Here is a 17,992-nt window from a genome sequence, read left to right as displayed (position 1 = left end):
TTCAGCACCTTTGGGAGCTGTGGGAGGAGGAGGAGAGGCGCAGGCCCACAGCTGCCTCTGGCCTGGTTTCTAGTCCTAGGTGCATCTCATTGGGGTTCACCAGAGACTTCCTTCCTTGTCCTTATCTCCTCCCCCCACTGTGGTCCTTGTGGGGGGGTTCCTTGAGAGTTTTATCTTATTTATTGATTTATTTTTGGTTTTCTGCACTCGTTGTGCTCCTAGTTAGTTACCCCTGTGCTAGGCTAGCCTGAGGGTGTTTCTTCCCCGGGAACGTTCTCTCTGGGTTGGAGAGAACTCAACCAGAGCCAACCTGGGCTGCTGTTTACTCAGCAACGCGGGAGAGAGACCAGGAACTCATGGTGGAGTGGGAATGCAATGTGTGTTTATTGATCAGAGACAACGCTTTTATATATTAGAACCGGAAATGGCAAGTCGAAAAGGAAATGGCTAGGAAAGGGAATGGAGAAAAGGAAAGAGCCTGCTAAGGTAGAAACTCCCTTAGCAACTGTTGCGAAGGTTTTAACAGGTGGGATTAATTAATACCCTGCAGGCAGGGCGGGTCTCCAGGTAGAAAGAAGATAGATCAAAGGTGGGGATCTTTCAGGCAAAACAATGATTTTGGAAATAGGCCATGGTATCAGCAATGGGGGGGCGGGGGCCTTGAGGCCCCATATCCCTGAGCTCCTGCCCAGCCTGCTTTCCTCATGCACCCCCAGGCCCACACTGCTGATTCTCTCTTCAGAAGCAGCACTTGCATCCTCTAGTTGGAGTTAGAGATGAGGATTCCCGGAAGGCACAGGACTGCTGCTGTGCCCAGTCTCCTTGCTGGAGATGGGCCTTTGTGGGCTTGGACTGAGAGGGGCCCTGGCCCTGCTGGAGGATGAGGCTGGGAGCTGATGGCCTTTCTTTAGAAGGCTCAGTACACTCCAAGCCCTGTGCTTGCTGGCTTCTGGAAAGAAAAACACTGGCTTTCTGGGCAAATGATCACTCTCTTTGTAAACATTGCTCCTGTGAGGCCCTCAAAAGCTTTTGATGATACCCCCTGAATGCTGTTAGCATCTGAGGCTCCCCAGATAATCTCCTCTCTCCATCTGTCCACTCCCAGAAGGGTCTTCTGAAGGATCAGTACCACACCTGCCTGCAATCCAATCTCCCAATGGTTCTCAAAGCTTCTTTTCAGGATATCTTTAAACTATCTCCTTAACACACACACACACACACACACACACACACACACACACACACACACACACACACACTTTAGGACTTACCTGGGCAGATGACCCTACCAGAATGTCCTGAAACCCACTCCTCCCCAGAGCCCTGCCCCACTAGGGAAAGAGAGAGCCAGCTGGGATTATGGATCGACCTGCCAACGCCCATGTTCATCGGGGAAGTAATACAGAAGCCAGACTTCCCACCTTCTGCACCCCATAATGACTCTGGGTCCATACTCCCGAAGGGTTAAAGAATAGGAAAGCTATCAGGGGAGGGGATGCAATATGGAGTTCTGGTGGTAGGAATTGTGTGGAATTGTACCCTTCTTATCTTATGGTTTTGTCAATATTTTTATTTTATGAATAAAAATATAAATAAATAAAATTATTATCCCCCCAAAATTATCTCCTTAACTTACACACACACACACACTTTATGACTCAGTTTTCCCAGGGTCCAGTGAATGCTTTGGCAGGAAAGTCAGATGGAGTAATCTTTTTCTTTTTTTTTTAAGGATGACCCAATCCTACTTTGGAAACACTTTCTCAGTCATGATATATATGTAATTGTTAGTATTATTAATAATATGAGAGCCAGAAAATCTCTTGGCATGTATCCTGCCAGGAATTGTATTCTTAGTGCAAGGCCTGTGCTTTCTTCTGAATCTTTTGAAGGACGTGGGTTTCAAAGACCAGAAAAGAAGGGGCCAGCTGTGATATGCCCTGATTCAACCCCTGCTCCTCACCTGCAGGAGGGACACTTCATGAGCAGTGAAGCAGGTCTCTCCTTTTTTCTGTTCCTCTTTACCTTCCTCTCCCTTCTCAATATCTTTCTGCCCTGTCAAATAAAATAGAAAGAAAGGAAAAAATGGATGCTGGGAGCTATGGAATCATACATAGTACCAACACTGAGCCTCAGTGACAATGCTGTTCGCAGTAAAAAAATACCTATGACCCAGCAATTCCTCTCCTAGGGATATAACGTCAGGAAGCAGACACACCCATCCAAAGAGATCTGTGTGCACCTGTGTTCCTAGCAGCACAATCTGTAAGAGCCTAAACCTGGAAGCAACCCAGGTGTCCAACAACAGATGCGTGGCTGAGAAAGTTGTGGTCTAGATACAAAATGGAATACTACTCAGCTACTAAAAATGGTGACTTCACCTTCTTCACTTCATCTTAGATGGGGCTTGAAGGAATCCTGCTTGGTGAGGTCAGCCAGAAAGAGAAGGGTGAAGATGAAATGATCTCACTCATGGACAGAAGTGGAGACATCAGAACAGGAGGGGAAACACCTAGCAGAATTTGGACTGGGTTTGGTGTCTTGCCCCAAAGTCAAGGACTCTGGGGGGTGGGGACTTTCAGGTCCTGATGCCTAATGGTGAGGGGAGATCTAGACTGGGGGGAGAGAGTTTTACAGAAAACAGAAATTTTACATACAAACCAAGAGCTGTATTTACCATAAACCACGAAGCCCCAAATAAAAATTATTAATTAATTAACTAATTAATTAAAGGATGGGAGAGCACATCTGACTGGCATCTGCCTATCTGCCTGGCTCATGTGCCTCAGGAACCGCTCACATCATCTGGGTCCGCTTACACACCAGGTGTCGTGGACTCTCCTCCTGCACAGGGGCTTCAGGCTGCTGGGGCATGGATGCCTCAGGCCGGGCAGCAAGGCAGCTGTCCTGTAGTTTATAAGCCGGAGCTCGGGACAGCTCCTGCTGCAAGGGGCAGTGTGACTCCCAGCCAAGTGTGAAAGGGAGCATCTTCTCCTTCCCCCACACTGGCAAACACTAAGCACCCCTGTGTTTTGGGGGAGGGTAAGAGCCACCTGGGCCCCTAACTAGTGGTCTACTTCTTATTTTTGTCCCTCGTTTATATTGAGAGGATGATGAGTAGCATAGGAGGAGATTGCTGGTTCTGCAGCCTCTCTGGGGACTGCTGATACCTCAGCCTTCTCTAGTTCTGAGAAACAAGACACACTGAGCTGTGGTCACTCCTGGGGCCACCTGCCCAGCACCCAACAAAATGAGATGCCCAGTTCATTTTTTCAGAAGCATGGCAACAGCTGAATAGAAAAAGAAGGGGTTCAATGCTTCCTGGGATCATTTGGCTGCCTCTCTAGTTCTGAACCTAATATTTTAATATTATTATTTTTTAAAATAGTGATTTTTAAATTAGATACAGAAAGAAATTGAGGAGGGAGCATAGAGAGGGAGAGAGACAGAGACACCTGCGGCCCTGCTTCACCACTCATGAAGCTTCCCTCTGCAGGTGGGAACCAGGGGCTTGAACCCAGGTCCTTGCACACTGTAATGTGTGTGCTTAACCCATTGTGCCACCACCTGCCCCCCCTTAAAATAATTTTAAAGACTGTTTTCTCCTGAGTAGATTATATTGCCCTATCAGGAACAATTCATTGTGAATCTATAAATTTCACAGCCAGCCAGCTTCCCAAGAAGCTTCTCTTTTCTCACAACAGACCATCTCCAATGCCTTCTCAGCTTCTTCTGGTAGGGTTTGCTGCCAGCTGGAGCCCAAGTCCATAGCAGTCCTTTTCATTGTTCTCTGTGATACCAAAGTGTTGACATCAGAATACTAGTTCTTTCTGTTGGCTTTAGTAAAAGTTAAATAGCAATAGAGGTAGGCAGATTTTTAAGACTGAAGTCTTGATCTTTAGTAACTCCATCTTGAAACTGGATCTGGAATTATAACTTGAGTTTCTTCTATGTTTACAAACTCTGGCTTGCAAGGTTAAATAGTGTTGGATGTATTCCGAGTAAGTAGAAACAGAGAGATCATACCCTCTTTAAGCAGAAGTCACTCTTTTCTTTGGAGCTCTTGAGATTTTAGTGAACAACAGACACACCCAGATAGAGCCACACAAAGGAGCATGGAGATGCCCGTCATCCGTGCACGGGGATGGGGATAACTTCTGCAAAGCTAACCCTCTCAGCACAGCTGCCATGGGGTGGGGGTGGGGCACATAAAACAGAAAATCCTCCTTTTGTCAAGACCTTTGAGTCCATTGGAAAGGGCTCTTTTTGAGGCCTTGCTTAGTTCTGGGCCACTTGTTGACTTTAATCCAGAAGCCGGTTTGTCCCTCTCTTTCTGTCTCTCTGCTCCCAGATTAGTAAACATCTTGGGACTCACTATCATGTCTCCTGTTGGCATCAAAGGGACAAGGAAATATATATTATTCCAGTTCAACTCTAGTTCTTAAGCAATAGATGAGTTCTCAGGCCATCTGCACTGAGACTTCATGAACAGGGGTCGGGCTTCTTCTCCCCTTTCTGTTCTGCCTTCTCTGCAGCTCTCGGCTGTGCCGAGTATTTCTCAGGGCCTGCTTGGTGATGGAGAGAGGGCTTTGCAGATGGATCCGCTGTGAAATCTCTGAGAAGGAAGTGGTTTCTCTTCCTGGGGTGATTTATCCGTTTGGTCCCAGCTTGCAGTAGTGCCGGCCCTTCCATGCAGGAAGGTGGTAGTCATCTTTCTGCTGGCCTGGGAGCCAGAGGATAGCTTCACCCAGTGACCCAAACTCAGGCCACACGTTCCCATGTGAGATGACTGTTTCCCATCAGCCGGGCTGGTTCCCAGGTGTTCCTGCTTTGAGCCCGAGACAGTCAGCAATTCCGAGAAGGGATAGGTTGACATCTGGCTCTTGTCTTTTTAGATCAGATGTGAGACAATGATCAAAGGGATTTTCTAGCAAATGATGGAGTTCAATATGTCCTTTGATTTGTACCCTGCCACTTAGCTGGTTAATAAGGAGATCATTCTGATTTAGGAATGGCTATTTATCCCTTGAGGACAGATGACTTTTGCACTGAGGCAACAGCGGCCACTGACACACAATGTAAGGCAGGCCAGCAATGAGATTTCTGTGGACATCTTATTACTGTGTGATTGTGAGCCCTCAGGACCTGACTGTCAGTGCTCTGTCACCCGGTCCATTTACTGCTGCCTCACATGTTATTGTGCGGGGCCTTTAACTAAAGCCACAGATGCTTACCCTGATGCTGTCCCTATGGAAACACAGTTTAGCTCATGGGCTGTTTGCAAGCACAGCGCTTGGCTGGGGACAGAGCCTATTGGCTTCAAGGGAGAAGACGAAAGCCTTCCTTCTAACCCCACTCATCTCCATGACACCGTGAGTTTAATGCCAGTATCTCAACACTCTCTGTTCAGACACATCAACAGGCCTACCTGTAAAAGAAATGGCCACCAAGTTTAAAATTGGAACCTGCCCCCTGTGCTGAATGGGAAAGGGTTGGCCATCGTATTATATCACTAAGATCAAAATCCGTTACAGCCCCTGACACCAAGCAGCAAAGCCGAGGGAGGAAGGGTCGTACAGACAGGAATGTGTTCATTCCTTCATTAGTGAGTTGACTTTCTGCAAACCCAGAGTCTTTGAGAGTGTGTTGTCGCACCACTCTTTCATTCCTATGGAGACAGAGAGTAGAGGGTCGGGGTTTTGGTGCGCCTGGTTTAGTGCACGTTACTGTGGGCAAAGACCTGGGTTTGAACCCCTGCCCTGCACCTGCAGGAGGTGGGGGCTTCAGGAGCAGTGGAACAAGTACTGCAGTCTCTCCCCCTCTCTGTTTTCCCCTCCCCTGTTGGTCTCTCTCTCTCTCTCTCTTCTTGTTGCATGGAAGGTGCCTCAGAGGCGGAACATTGACTTGTGGGCTCAAGATCTTTAGCTCAACCTCAGACATGGAATATGTCCAAAAGTTGCCTTGCTCTCACTGGCTCACTCGTTTGTTTGGTTCTTTAGTTCCCTCCAGGGTTATCACTGGGGCTATGTGCCAACACTATGAATCTACTGCTCCTCGTGGCCATTTTTATCTTATTATTATTATTATTGTTATTTTTTATTGGATAAGACAGACATTGAGAAAGTAGAGAGAGAGAGAGAGAGAGAGAGAGAGAGAGAGAGACCCACCTGCAGACCTGCTTCAGTGCTTGTAAAGAATCCCTCCTACAGGTGGAGAACCATGGACTCGAACCCCAATCCTTGCACAGGTCCTTGCACTTTGAACTAGATGTGCTTAACAGGGTTGGCCCATGACTGGGCCCTCACACACTCCTGCACAAAGACACATTTAAAAACACTTCTAGCTCTTGCGTACTTTCAGAAGTGTCTGTCCGCTGTGTCTGCGGCTAGAGCAAGTTTCCGGTGTCGAGAGTCTCAGAGGGGTTAATTTATCCCTGCGGCCTTTATGAACTCTGTGTTGGGTATATGACCTTTTCTAGAGACCGGCTTGGCCTTGAAGTTGAAGCTGGGCATGGCCAATGGGGTGGGCTGGGCTGCTGGAATTCACCAGAGGAATTCTCCCTGTAGAACCAGCTCTTGGTTGTGTCAGTGATTTGGAATTCTTTACCATCTCTTGTGGCCTGAGTCTTCTTGGCCATCTGAGAGGACCGCTGGCCTCTTGGATGTCCTAGTGGAGAGGTCACCTCAGCTCATTCCTGACCTACCCGGGAAGAAGGGAGAGTGTAGCCCGGGAATGCAAACCCTATGCTTAATCTAATTGGGACACTCGGGGGCCTTGAATATTTGCAGGTATTTGTGGCACTGGCCAGTAATCCTACCAGAATTTTATGACTTGTATTTGTCACAAGATAAACAAGTACATGTGATAAACTGTTGTATAGCAGATGTGAAGAGCCCAGAGAGGAAGTTGGTGGGATCTGACATGATGTTAATAAAGAAGTCTCAAGGGGCATATTTGTTGCCGTACCCAAAAGAAACTGTGCTGGTGTTGTGAGGAAAGAATTGGCCTCTCCCAGCAATTTTCCTGGATCCTGGATCCTGCATGCCTTCCTACCTTGGGGAGAGCTCCCTTTCTCTTCTTTTTGGCTTCGAGGACTTGCATCTGCACCTCTTTCTTTCCAAGAGATGATGTCAGAGACTATCAAAGACACAGCTGGGGCCATGTGAGGATCTGATGCTGCTGCAATGTGTATGTGGGTGGGGGGTGGGGGGCATAGCTGGAACGTGGGTGCTCTTGTGGGCAGCTCTCGATGAATTTCTCTGGTACCCTGTGGGGACAGGGGACCTACCTCATGAGAGACCGGTGTCACCCAGTCCCCGTTCTTTGACTGCCAAAGGCCACTGCAGCAGATGACCATTCTCCAGCTTGTCTGAGGCTGTCTGCAGTCCGCTTTCTGAGGGCAGATGGCCTTTTGACGATGACTGAGGAAGAACGTGTGAGGCCTTTGATGGAGCGGTACTCAGCATGTTCTGCAATGTCCTTCCCATTTTCTTATCATCCTTCTCAGCTGATGAACAAGTCTCAGTGGTTTCAGTGTGGGAGGAGGGACCCTCAGTGTATTCCAGGTGTACGGAACTTGGAGAGAGTGGAAAGAAACTATATAAACTAAGATTACAGAAAAGGCTTCAGCCTAATAGTTTGTTTTTTTTTTTTTTGAGATTTTATTTTCTTTTAAAAATTTATTTATTTATTTATTTAATAGAGAGAAACTGAGAGGGGAGGGGTAAGAGACGGAAAAGGATAGACAACCTGCAAACCTGCTTCACCACTCGTGATGCTTTCTTCCTGCAGGTGGAGACCGGGGGCTTGAACCTGGCTCCTTGCACACTGTAATGTGTGCACTTAACCAGGTGCACCACCACTGACCCCCTAGTTCAATATGTATATTCAGAGGCACCCTTAGTTGATATGCGGCAGGCGACTTTTTTTTTTGTAAGAAATGTCTGCAGGTGTCTATCTTTCTTTCCCCCTGTCTTCCCCTCTATCAATTTCTCTGTCTTTTTTTTTAATATTTATTTTATTTATTTATTCCCTTTTTTGCCCTTATTTTATTGCTGTAGTTATTATTGTTGTCATTATTGTTGGATAGGACAGAGAGACATGGAGAGAGGAGCGGAAGACAGAGAGGGGGAGAGAAAGACAGACACCTGCAGACCTGCTTCACCGCCTGTGAAGCTACTCCCCTGCAGGTGGGGAGCCAGGGGCTCGAACTGGGATCCTTAAGCCAGCTGGTCCTTGCACTTTGTGCCACGTGCACTACAGCCTGACTCCCTATTTCTCTTTGTCTTATCCAGTAAGAACAGCAGCAACAACAACAACAATAACAGGGGCAACAAAATGGAAAAAATGACCTCCAGGAGCAATGTATTCGTAGTGTAGGCAGCGATAACCCTGGAGGCAAAGGAAGGAAGGAAAGAAGGAAGGAAGGAAGGAAAGAAAGAAAGAGGAAATAACCTCTTTCTTTACTTCTGGCATAAATGGTTCTAGGGAGGCAGATGTTTGTTTTTTTTTTAATTTTAATTATTTTTTAAATATTTTCATTATTATCAGATTGAATTAGAGAGAAACTGAGAGGGGAGGTTGGGATACAGAGGGAGAGAGACACCTGCAGCCCTGCTTCACCATTCATGAAGCTTTCTCCCCGCAGGTGGAGACCAGGGGCTTGAACCTGGTTCCTTGAGCACTGTAATGTGTGCGCTCAACCAGTTGTGTTAATATCTGGCCCAGTGGAGGGAGTCAGATGAGTTGCAATTCTCTTTCCATCACATTCTGATCTCAAGTTTCCAGAGTTTTTATTTGTTAAATTGGATGAGAAATTTGGATAGTTTTTCTTGGTTTTAGTCAAGTGATTTTTTTTTCTTATGTTTGCAGTTCTTTTTCTTGTCATGTGTTATATTGTGCACCAAAAAAAAAAAAACCCAAAAAACAAACTAATATGTAAGAAAGTAAATCAACTAATATGTGAATAGAAATATAAACTAAATTTCTGGTGTAGTTTATTCTGTAACTTTTGCATATTATGTCATTCTTGGAATGCATTATTTAAGCTATAGATTCCCCAACATGGCCTGAAAAGAAACTCCCTGAGGTGGTTAGATTTATACCACTGGCCTGAATTTGATTCTCAGACCCCTTGCCCATCATTACAATGGGGTCGAGAAGATGATTCTTTTGCTCTTCTCTGTAGACAGCTTTCAACTTTTCTTTCTCTTTGTCTAGAGGAATCCATTCATTTGTTGCTGCCCGAGACCCCGGTGAGGATTACGACGTGTCTGGCTTCTTGGCTCCCCCGTGCCAATCTGCTTTCTGTTTCAGACTGTCAGAGCAGCTTGCAAAGGCCGTGGAACCTTCTGGGGCTGACCAGTGCTGACTGTAGTCTCTTTGCAAATGCGCTAATAGGATCTGTTTTTCTCTTTCCTTTCTTGAAGTGCTGACCTGTGAACATTGAACTTGAGAGCCCAGGTGACTGTGGACCATTTTTGGTGATTCATGATTGAGGAAACACGGCTTCCCCTCTTTCCCTCTTCGGTAAGTCAGACAGCGCAGAAACCACAGTGTGCGTGGATTGAGATATTGGGGCAGTTATGATCACTGTTTTCCTGGGGGATGTGTCTGTTCTGAAGAAAGTCTGTCTGTGCCCACCCTGTCTGCACTGTCCTCTGCCTTCTGCCCTTTCTCACTTGGCTTGTATCCTGTCACTGCTGTCTCGGTTTCCAGCTCATTTATGGACCCTTTTGTGGCTTTCTGTGACTACCAGGCAAATTTCACCCTCCCTATAATGCTGTCAAGATTATATCTGCCAGGTCTCCGCATCTTTTCCTGTTTCTTTAAACCCTTGGACTCCTATCAGAACTGAGCCACCACTGCCCCAATCCTCCACACTTGTCTGAATCAGCTGAAGGTCAAGGCAGAGGATACATCCTCATCCAAGAATTTCATCAAGTACCTTCAACCTGGGTGTTCTCCAACCCCTGTAGCACCCGTGGGGTGCCTCTTCTTGGGAGAAATGGCAGAGAGAGCAGGGGATGGAAGAGGGTGGGGACTGATGTGAGGAGGAGTCAGAAATCAAAGGAAGAACACTCATTGAAAAGACACTTCTCACTGAGTAAGTTAACTTCTCAGCGTCGTGGAGAGGGGAGAGTAAGGGAGCAACAAAGCTTCACTCTGGCCTCGTGGGGAGGAGCGTGTGCAGGGCAGCTGCCAGCCCTGCCACAGGGTCCGCAGATTCTCCTGTCCATATTCGTTTTCTTCCCTAAGCCATCAGCTTCATATGGGCCTGCACAGGTGTCTTTCTAGTTCACACAAGGCCTTGCCAATCGTAGGCAACCTGGTGGCTTGAGTAAGACCTGCACTCCCCAGTGGCCTGCTATCCCTCCCTTCCCCCTTCCTTCCTTCCTTCCTCCCTCCCTCCCTCCCTCCCTCCCTCCCTCCCTCCCTTCCTTCCTTCCTTCCTTCCTTCCTCTCTTTCTTTCTTTTTATTAGGACAGAGAGAAATTGAAAGGAGGGGGGAGAAGATAGAAAGGGAGAGATACCTGCAGACCTGCTTCACCACTTGTGAAGCGTCACCCCCCACCCCCCCCTGCAGATGGGTAGTAGGTGCTTGAACCTGGATCCTTGCCTAGTACTTTTGTGCTTCCTACTATCTGTGTTTATCCCGTGTGCCACTCCCAACCCTCCTTCTCTCTCTTTTTCTCTTCCTCCCTCACCTTTCTCCTCCCTCCCTCCCTCCCTCCCTCCCTCCCTCCCTCCCTCCCTCCCTCCCTCCCTCCCTCCCTCCCTTCCTTCCTTCCTTCCTTCCTTCCTTCCTTCCTTCCTTCCTTCCTCCCTCCCTTCCCCTTTTACCAGAGCTCTGCTCAGTTCTGGCTTATGGTGGTGTGCAGCATGGAATCTGGGACTTTGGAGCCTCAGACACGAAACTCTCTTTGCAGAACCACTGTGCTATCTACCCCACAGCCTCTGTTTTCCATCCAATACTGTTGGGCCAAGAATAATGAAATCCTGGGGGAAAAAAAGGAGAAGAGGCTATATGATGATTAGTAACTATTTTGAGAAGGCGAGAGGGGACATATGTGTATCAGAGCAAGTTTTCCCCATTTTTCACATGACTGGCTCCTATGATTCAGCACCATTATTACAGATTTTATAGAGTTCACTTTAGAGAGCAATGTTTTCTCCCTTTTCTTCTGCTAACTAACTTTAACATTTTTTGGGTTATAATTATTTCACCCTGTCTTGAGGAATTTAATAATGTTTTTCCCTTTACTTTTGTTCTGATCATATTAAAAACTATTCGCATGTCTAATTCAGGAAACAGTTTAGTCATTTAAAAATACATGTTGCTGGGAGTCGGGCTGTAGCGCAGCGGGTTAAGCGCAGGTGGCACTAAGCTCAAGGACTGGCGTTAGGATCCTGGTTCGAGCCCCCGGCTCCCCACCTGCAGGGGAGTCGCTTCACAGGCGGTGAAGCAGGTCTGCAGGTGTCTGTCTTTCTCTCCCCCTCTCTGTCTTCCCCTCCTCTCTCCATTTCTCTCTGTCCTATCCAACAACAACGACATCAATAATAACTACAACAATAAAACAACAAGGGCAACAAAAGGGAATAAATAAATAAATAAAGTTAAATAAAAAAAAAATTTAAAAAAAAGGAAAAAAAATATGTTGTTTTTAACACTTTTCACAGTTTCACTTTGATTCTTTTCTTCTTCCTCAGTGATAAATCTGATTAATTATAGAAAAAAAAAATAAACCCTCCATGTCCAACTTTCCAGTTAAACAAATGGACCTTATTTTTACCTCATTGAGTTAGAGAGCGTTTCTTTTTCTTTTGTGGCATTTATTATTATTATTATTATTATTTTATTTGGAAGAGCAATAGTTTACAGTAAATGCAGTTGATGGTACATGTGTAAAATGTCTCAGTTTTCTGCAAAACAGTCTCACCCCCAGACTAGGTCCTCCTCCACCATCAGCACCAGGACCTGAACTCCCCCCCCCCCCCAGAGTCCTTTACTTTCATGCAATACACCAAACCCAGTCCACGTTCTGCTTGGTGTTTCCCCTTCTGTCCTTCCTTCCTTCCTTCCTTCCTTCCTTCCTTCCTTCCTTCCTTCCTTCCTTCCTTCCTCCTTTCTCCCTTTCTCTCTCTTTCTTTCTTTCTTTCTTTCTTTCTTTCTTTCTTTCTTTCTTTCTTTCTTTCTTTCTTTCTCTCTCTCTCTCTCTCTTTCTTTCTTTCTTTCTTTCTGTCTCTCTCTCTCTTTCTTTCTTTCTTTCTTTTTTTTTCTTTCGACTATTGTCCATGAGTGAGATTATCCCATATCCATCCATATCTTCCTGATTGACTTACTTTACAGGATTCCATCAAGCTGTATCCAACATCAGGTGGTGACTTCATCATTCTTCACAGCTGAGTAGTATTCCACTGTGAGTCTATGTGTGTGCTGTTCATTCTTGCATAGTTAGCAGAGTGACAGAGGTGTGAGCCTCATCATTCGTACTGAATATTTTCATGTTCATGGAAAGATATTTGACTCAACTGTGAATAAACTCTTTATTTTTTTGATAGAATCTTCTGAGGACACATCAGCAAACCTAATTTTAGACCTTTTTGGGTTTTTCACAGTCTTCCCTCACTGTGGTTTCCAGATCACAGGACTGCGGAGACGCTTCTAGCCTCATGGCTGTGGACCTCAGCAGTTCCTGCTTTGTCCATTTGAACTTTTCGTGTGGTTTGCATGTGTTTGTGTCTCTGTGAGCATCCCCGGCCACAAAGGGATCAGGGTCAGTTTCTTGCTTCCTTTGCTTTTGCTTAAAGTTTGGATAGTAACCACTGTGGGTTAAGCCAAAGCAGAAAAAAACAAAAGGTTGGGACAGATGGTCAGGACATTCTGGGAAGTCAGCACCATCACATTTCCGTGCGACTGTATGTGGGAAGAGGCTCAGAAGAGGAGATGCAGCTTCTATCTGCAATATTGGAGGGTTATTTCTTTTACTTTTATTATTACTTTTTAAAAGTTTTTCCCTTTTGTTGCCCTTGCTGTTTTATTGTTGTACTTACTGATATCATTGTTGTTAGATAGGACAGAGAGAAATGGAGAGAGGAGGGGAAGACAGAGAGGGGGAGAGAAAGACAGACACCTGCAGACCTGCTTCACCGCCTGTGAAGCGACCCTCCTGCAGGTGGGGAGCTAGGGGCTGGAACCTGGATCCTCATGCCGGTCCTTGCGCTTCACGCCATGTGCACTTAACCCCCTGTACCACCCCCTGGCTCCCTGGGTCTTTCTTTCTTTCTTTCTTTCTTTCTTTCTTTCTTTCTTTCTTTCTTTCTTTCTTTCTTTCTTTCTTTCTTTCTTTCTTTCTTTCTTTCTTTCTTTCTTTCTTTCCTATCTTTTGTAATCTTTACTAATTTACTTATTGGATAGAGATGGAGAGAAATCGAGAGGGGAAGGGGAGAGAGAGAGAGAGAGAGAGAGACCATCAGCTCTGCTTCACTCCTTGCAAAGCCTTCCACAGGTAGGTGGGGACTGGAGGTTCGAACCCAGGTACTTGAGCACTATAACATGTGTGCCACCACCTGGCCCCTTATTTGGATGTTTCTAAGCTGTTTGTCATAGCTCTGGGATGTGTTATGAATCTTTTAAAAAAATATTTATTTATTTATTCCATTTTGTTGCTCTTCTTTTATTATTGTTTTTAATGATGTCATCGTTGTTGAATAGGACAGAGAGAAATGGAGAGAGGAGGCGAAGACAGAGAGGGAGAGAAAGACAGACACCTGCAGACCTGCTTCACTGCCTGTGAAGCAACTCCCCTGCAGATGGGGAGCCGGGGCCTCGAACCGGGATCCTTACACCAGTGGCGCCACGTGAGCTTAACCTGCTGTACTACCACTCTACTCCCGTGTTATGAATCTTAAGGGGAGAGGGGGTCGGTTTCTCTTTCTTAAACATATAGGTTACCTGCCTCCTCTTCCTGCTCCTTGCCATCTGTGGATTTTTGAAGGTCTCATTGTGGGCATTTAAATGAGAGATACTTACCTGCCCAGCTGATTCCTTCTCTCCTACCCAAGTCTTACTTACAATTTCTTCCTTTCCTTTACTGCTTAATCAGTTTTTATTTTTCCCTTAATTACTTTTCTTTTGCCCATTGGATTAATCCAGTAGAAACACGAGCGTCTACCATCTTTAAAAATGGCATGTTGACTCTTAAGTTTCTCTCCGGCTATAAACCCCTTCTTCCCTTCTTCTGGAAGGACTGGGGCTGGACAGGGGTGTATCTGGTGGGGCACACACACTGCGGTGTGCAAGGACCCAGGGTCAAACCCCCATTCTCCATCTGCTTTGAGGAAATTTTAGGAGCCTTGAATTAGTGCTACAGATTTCTTTCTTCTTCTCTCTTTCTCCCTCTTTCACTTTTTCTCCCTCTCTATTTCCCCTTCCCTTTAGATTTTTGTCTGTCTACATTGTAAACAAACAGAAGACTCACTAAAAGGTATTTACTGTTTTTTAAAATTTTTTAAAACATTTATTTATTCCCATTTGTTGCCCTTGTTTTTTTTTTTTTTTTTTTACTGTTGTTTTAGTTATTATTAATGTCGTCGTTGTTGGATAGGACAGAGAGAAATGGACAGTGGAGGGGAAGACAGAGAGGGGGAGAGAAAGACAGACACCTGCAGACCTGCTTCATCGCCTGTGAAGCGACTCCCCTGCAGGTGGGGAGCCGGGGGCTCAAACCGGGATCCTTATGCAGGTCCTTGCGCTTCGCTCCACCTGTGATTAACCCGCTGCTCCACCGCCCGAATCCCCTGAGCTCGGTTTTTCATTCTTCTTGAGTCACTCATTCATTCCTCCAAGACTGCATCTCCAAAGCTGTCTGTCTCCTTCCAGGTTTGCAGCCTAGTAAGAGACTCAGTCAGTGACAGCTGACAGCATTCGCACTATGAATTTTTCTTGATAGCAGGTTCACTTGAGGTAACTCTGACTTCTCTATCCATCCCTCCTTACCTCCATTTCGCATCTCCCTGCTTTCCCTGAGAGTCAACACTTTGTCCTCTTTCTTTTCTCACATCATTTTTATCATTTCTTCCTTATTTCAATGAAGACCTCATGAAGTCAGGAATTTCCTCTAATTTGATCAGAATCTTGTCTCCAGGCATAAAGTTCTGAGACCTGAAAGTTGTTAATAATTATTTATTGGATTAATGGATTTATAGCTTGAAAGATGGATGGATGGAATAGTTGGATGCATATATAAATTGATAGATAGATGAATGGACAAATGGATGGATGGATAGATAGATAAACAGAGAAATAAAGAGGCAGATAAATGGATCAAGAAGGCAGATATTTGGGGAATTTTCAAGCTGAGTGAGAAAAATACGATTATAATTTGGACCCAAAAATCCATTAGTTTGTAAGACAAATATATGGCAGTGTTTTCTATTTCCCTGAAGCCAGACTTCAGAGTATCTGGTCAACTCCTCTGTGGTCTTTTCTCTCTCTTTCCCATGACTAAATTCATTAAGGTTCCTTTTTCTGTGGTCCATGCTTCCTTGCATATCCTCGTAAGTCACTTTGAAGTTGGATTTTTTGTGCTTCCTATAAACACACTGTCCTTTAGTTTTAAAATTTGAGACCCTCGGCTCAATTATAGCCATATTCTTTGCAATTAACCCTGTGACACAGAACAGACACTGGAAATCTTCGTGTTATTTCGTGAAGTGATTGTGACTGCAGTTTTGTAAGATGTGACTTACCCTAATGGTCCTTAAAAGTGTAATACAAAATGTGCTCTTTTAGTCTCCCAATTCTGGGACAATTGATTTAAGGTGTTTATTTCATGATTCGATCATGATTAGATAATTCGATTTGCAGTATCCATTAGATTGCTCTCATCCTTTCTAGCTGAGGTCATTCATTCAATTGATTTGCCTGATAATCTTGTGCTGTTTTTGAGTGTAAATAAGCATCTTTCAGAGTGGGCCTGAGAGTGGGAACAGCCAGTCGGTTCCCCTTTGAAGGCTGCCCAGGAGCTGGGAAGGTTGCTGAAAAGGAAGGTGACAGTAATCCAATAAGCACAGAGACCAAAGCCAACCATCACTCCCCTTCCATGAAGGATCAGGTGTCCATTCCTTCCTGACATTTAATATTTCTTAAAAAGAGCCCTTGGACCTGCTGTCAGTGATACATCAGAATGCCAGGATCCTACTCTTCTTCAGAGAATCTGTTGTATGAAACATAAAAATAGCACAGCACAGGGTTGGTCATGGGGCTGAGCCCAACTCAGAAGCCTGGATTTCTATTTCCTTCCATGTTAATGAGCATCTGGTGGTACTTGTTCAAAACAGCATTGAGACATCTTTGTAGGATCCATGCTGGGAACACAGTTCTGGTTGAGATGGATGGATGGATGGATGGATGGATGGATGGATGGATGGGTGGGTGGATGGATGGATGGGTGTATGTATGTATGTATGTATGTATGTATGTGTGTGTATGTATGTATGGATGGATGGATGGATGGATGGTTGGATGGGTGATTGGATGGGTGTATGTATGTATGGATGGGTGGATGGATGGACTGAATGGATGGATGGGTGGATAGATGAACAGATACATAAACAGGTATCAACACAGATCTAGAGAAGTTTAGATATAGAGGTATGTAAACTATACACAGGTAGAATTCTGTATGTGGACATAACTGATGCAGCTGTAGATCAGACCTCCATTCTTTTTATTACCTTCACCCGCTCTCCTCTCCCTGGTGGTCTAGCCTATTCTCCCACTGGAAACTCTGATTCCCCACTCACTCAGAGACTGTCATCCGCATATTTTTTTTGCCTCCACTGAGAGAGATGAGTGTTGTTAGGAAGCAGAGATGGTTCACAGGTAGGGTGCACACACACACACACACACACACACACACACACACATATGCAGTACCAGTTCAAGCCCTGGCACTACATGGCAGGTCATATTGCACCAGAGGAAACTAGATATATAGGTTTACATATATACATTTAGATAGATAGATAGCTAGATAGATAGGATATTTGTGATTATTTTTGTTTTGTTAAAATATTTTATTGATTTATTTTGGATGGAGAAAAGAGAAATTAAGAAGGGAGAAGAAGATGGGGATAAAGAGATACAGAAGGAGAGAGAGAGACACCTGCTGCACTGCTTCACCACTTATGAAGCCTCCGCTCAGCAGATGGGGTTCAGGGGCTTGAACCAGAGTCCTTGTAGCATGCCCTGATCCAGGTACACCATTACCAAATCCCCACTTTACATATATTTTAGGCAAATTCTAAGTGATCAGAAATACCTACAGCTGGCACTTCTAATCCTAGGGGTATGCATTGGGAAAGTTGCTGCTTTTTTGAGCTCAGTTTCCCAGGTGTAGAAAGTGTGGGTTTCCCTTTCTGTTCTTCTTTCTCAACTTCTGTTTCTGAGTGGGATCATCTCATACTCGTCTTTGTCTTTCTGACTTAGCTCACTTAACATAGTTCCTTCTCCATCCAAGATGGGTCAGAGAAGGTGGGTTCATTGTTCTTCATAGCTGCGTAGTAGAAAGTGTGGGTAGGAGAACTCCTGGGCCACCTCTCTGTGTGTGAGCTGGTCACTTGTGTCTGCATCTGAGCAGGGACTCGGACTTGTATACCAGCGGAAGGTGCCTAACAGGTCTTTGCTAGGTAGAAGTTTAAAGAAGATTCTCGATCACTTTAGCTTAGCAAACTTTTTCTAAGTAGTGGTGACAACCTGATCTTAATTTTTTTTTTTAAACTTATTTATAAAATGTGAATGTTGACAAGACCATAGGATGAGAGTGCAAGGCAAGGACGAGTACAAGGATCCAGGTTTGAGCCCCCGGCTCCCTACCTGCAGGAGGGTCGCTTTGCAAGTGGAAAAGCAGGTCTGCAGATGTCCATCTTTTTCTTCCCCTCTCTATTTTCCTCTCCTCCTTCGATTTCTCTGTGTCCTACCCAGCAACAA

General features: G+C 45.2%; 1 protein-coding gene across 2 annotated transcripts in view; it reads left to right on the top strand.

Annotated features, from left to right (window-relative positions):
• The window catches only part of SEMA5A (semaphorin 5A), a 380,052-nt gene that overhangs the window by 70,429 nt on the left and 291,631 nt on the right, over positions 1–17,992 (top strand). For both annotated transcript variants that reach the window (XM_007520548.3, XM_060191157.1), the window contains exon 2: positions 9,429–9,528. The gene's annotated coding sequence lies outside the window, so the exon portion shown is untranslated. The remainder of the gene's footprint in view (positions 1–9,428; positions 9,529–17,992) is intronic.

The sequence above is a fragment of the Erinaceus europaeus genome, chromosome 5, assembly GCF_950295315.1.
Source record: "Erinaceus europaeus chromosome 5, mEriEur2.1, whole genome shotgun sequence".
Lineage (NCBI taxonomy): Eukaryota > Metazoa > Chordata > Mammalia > Eulipotyphla > Erinaceidae > Erinaceus > Erinaceus europaeus.
Note: the sequence above shows the minus strand (reverse complement) of the source record. Positions and strands in the feature narration are given on the sequence as shown.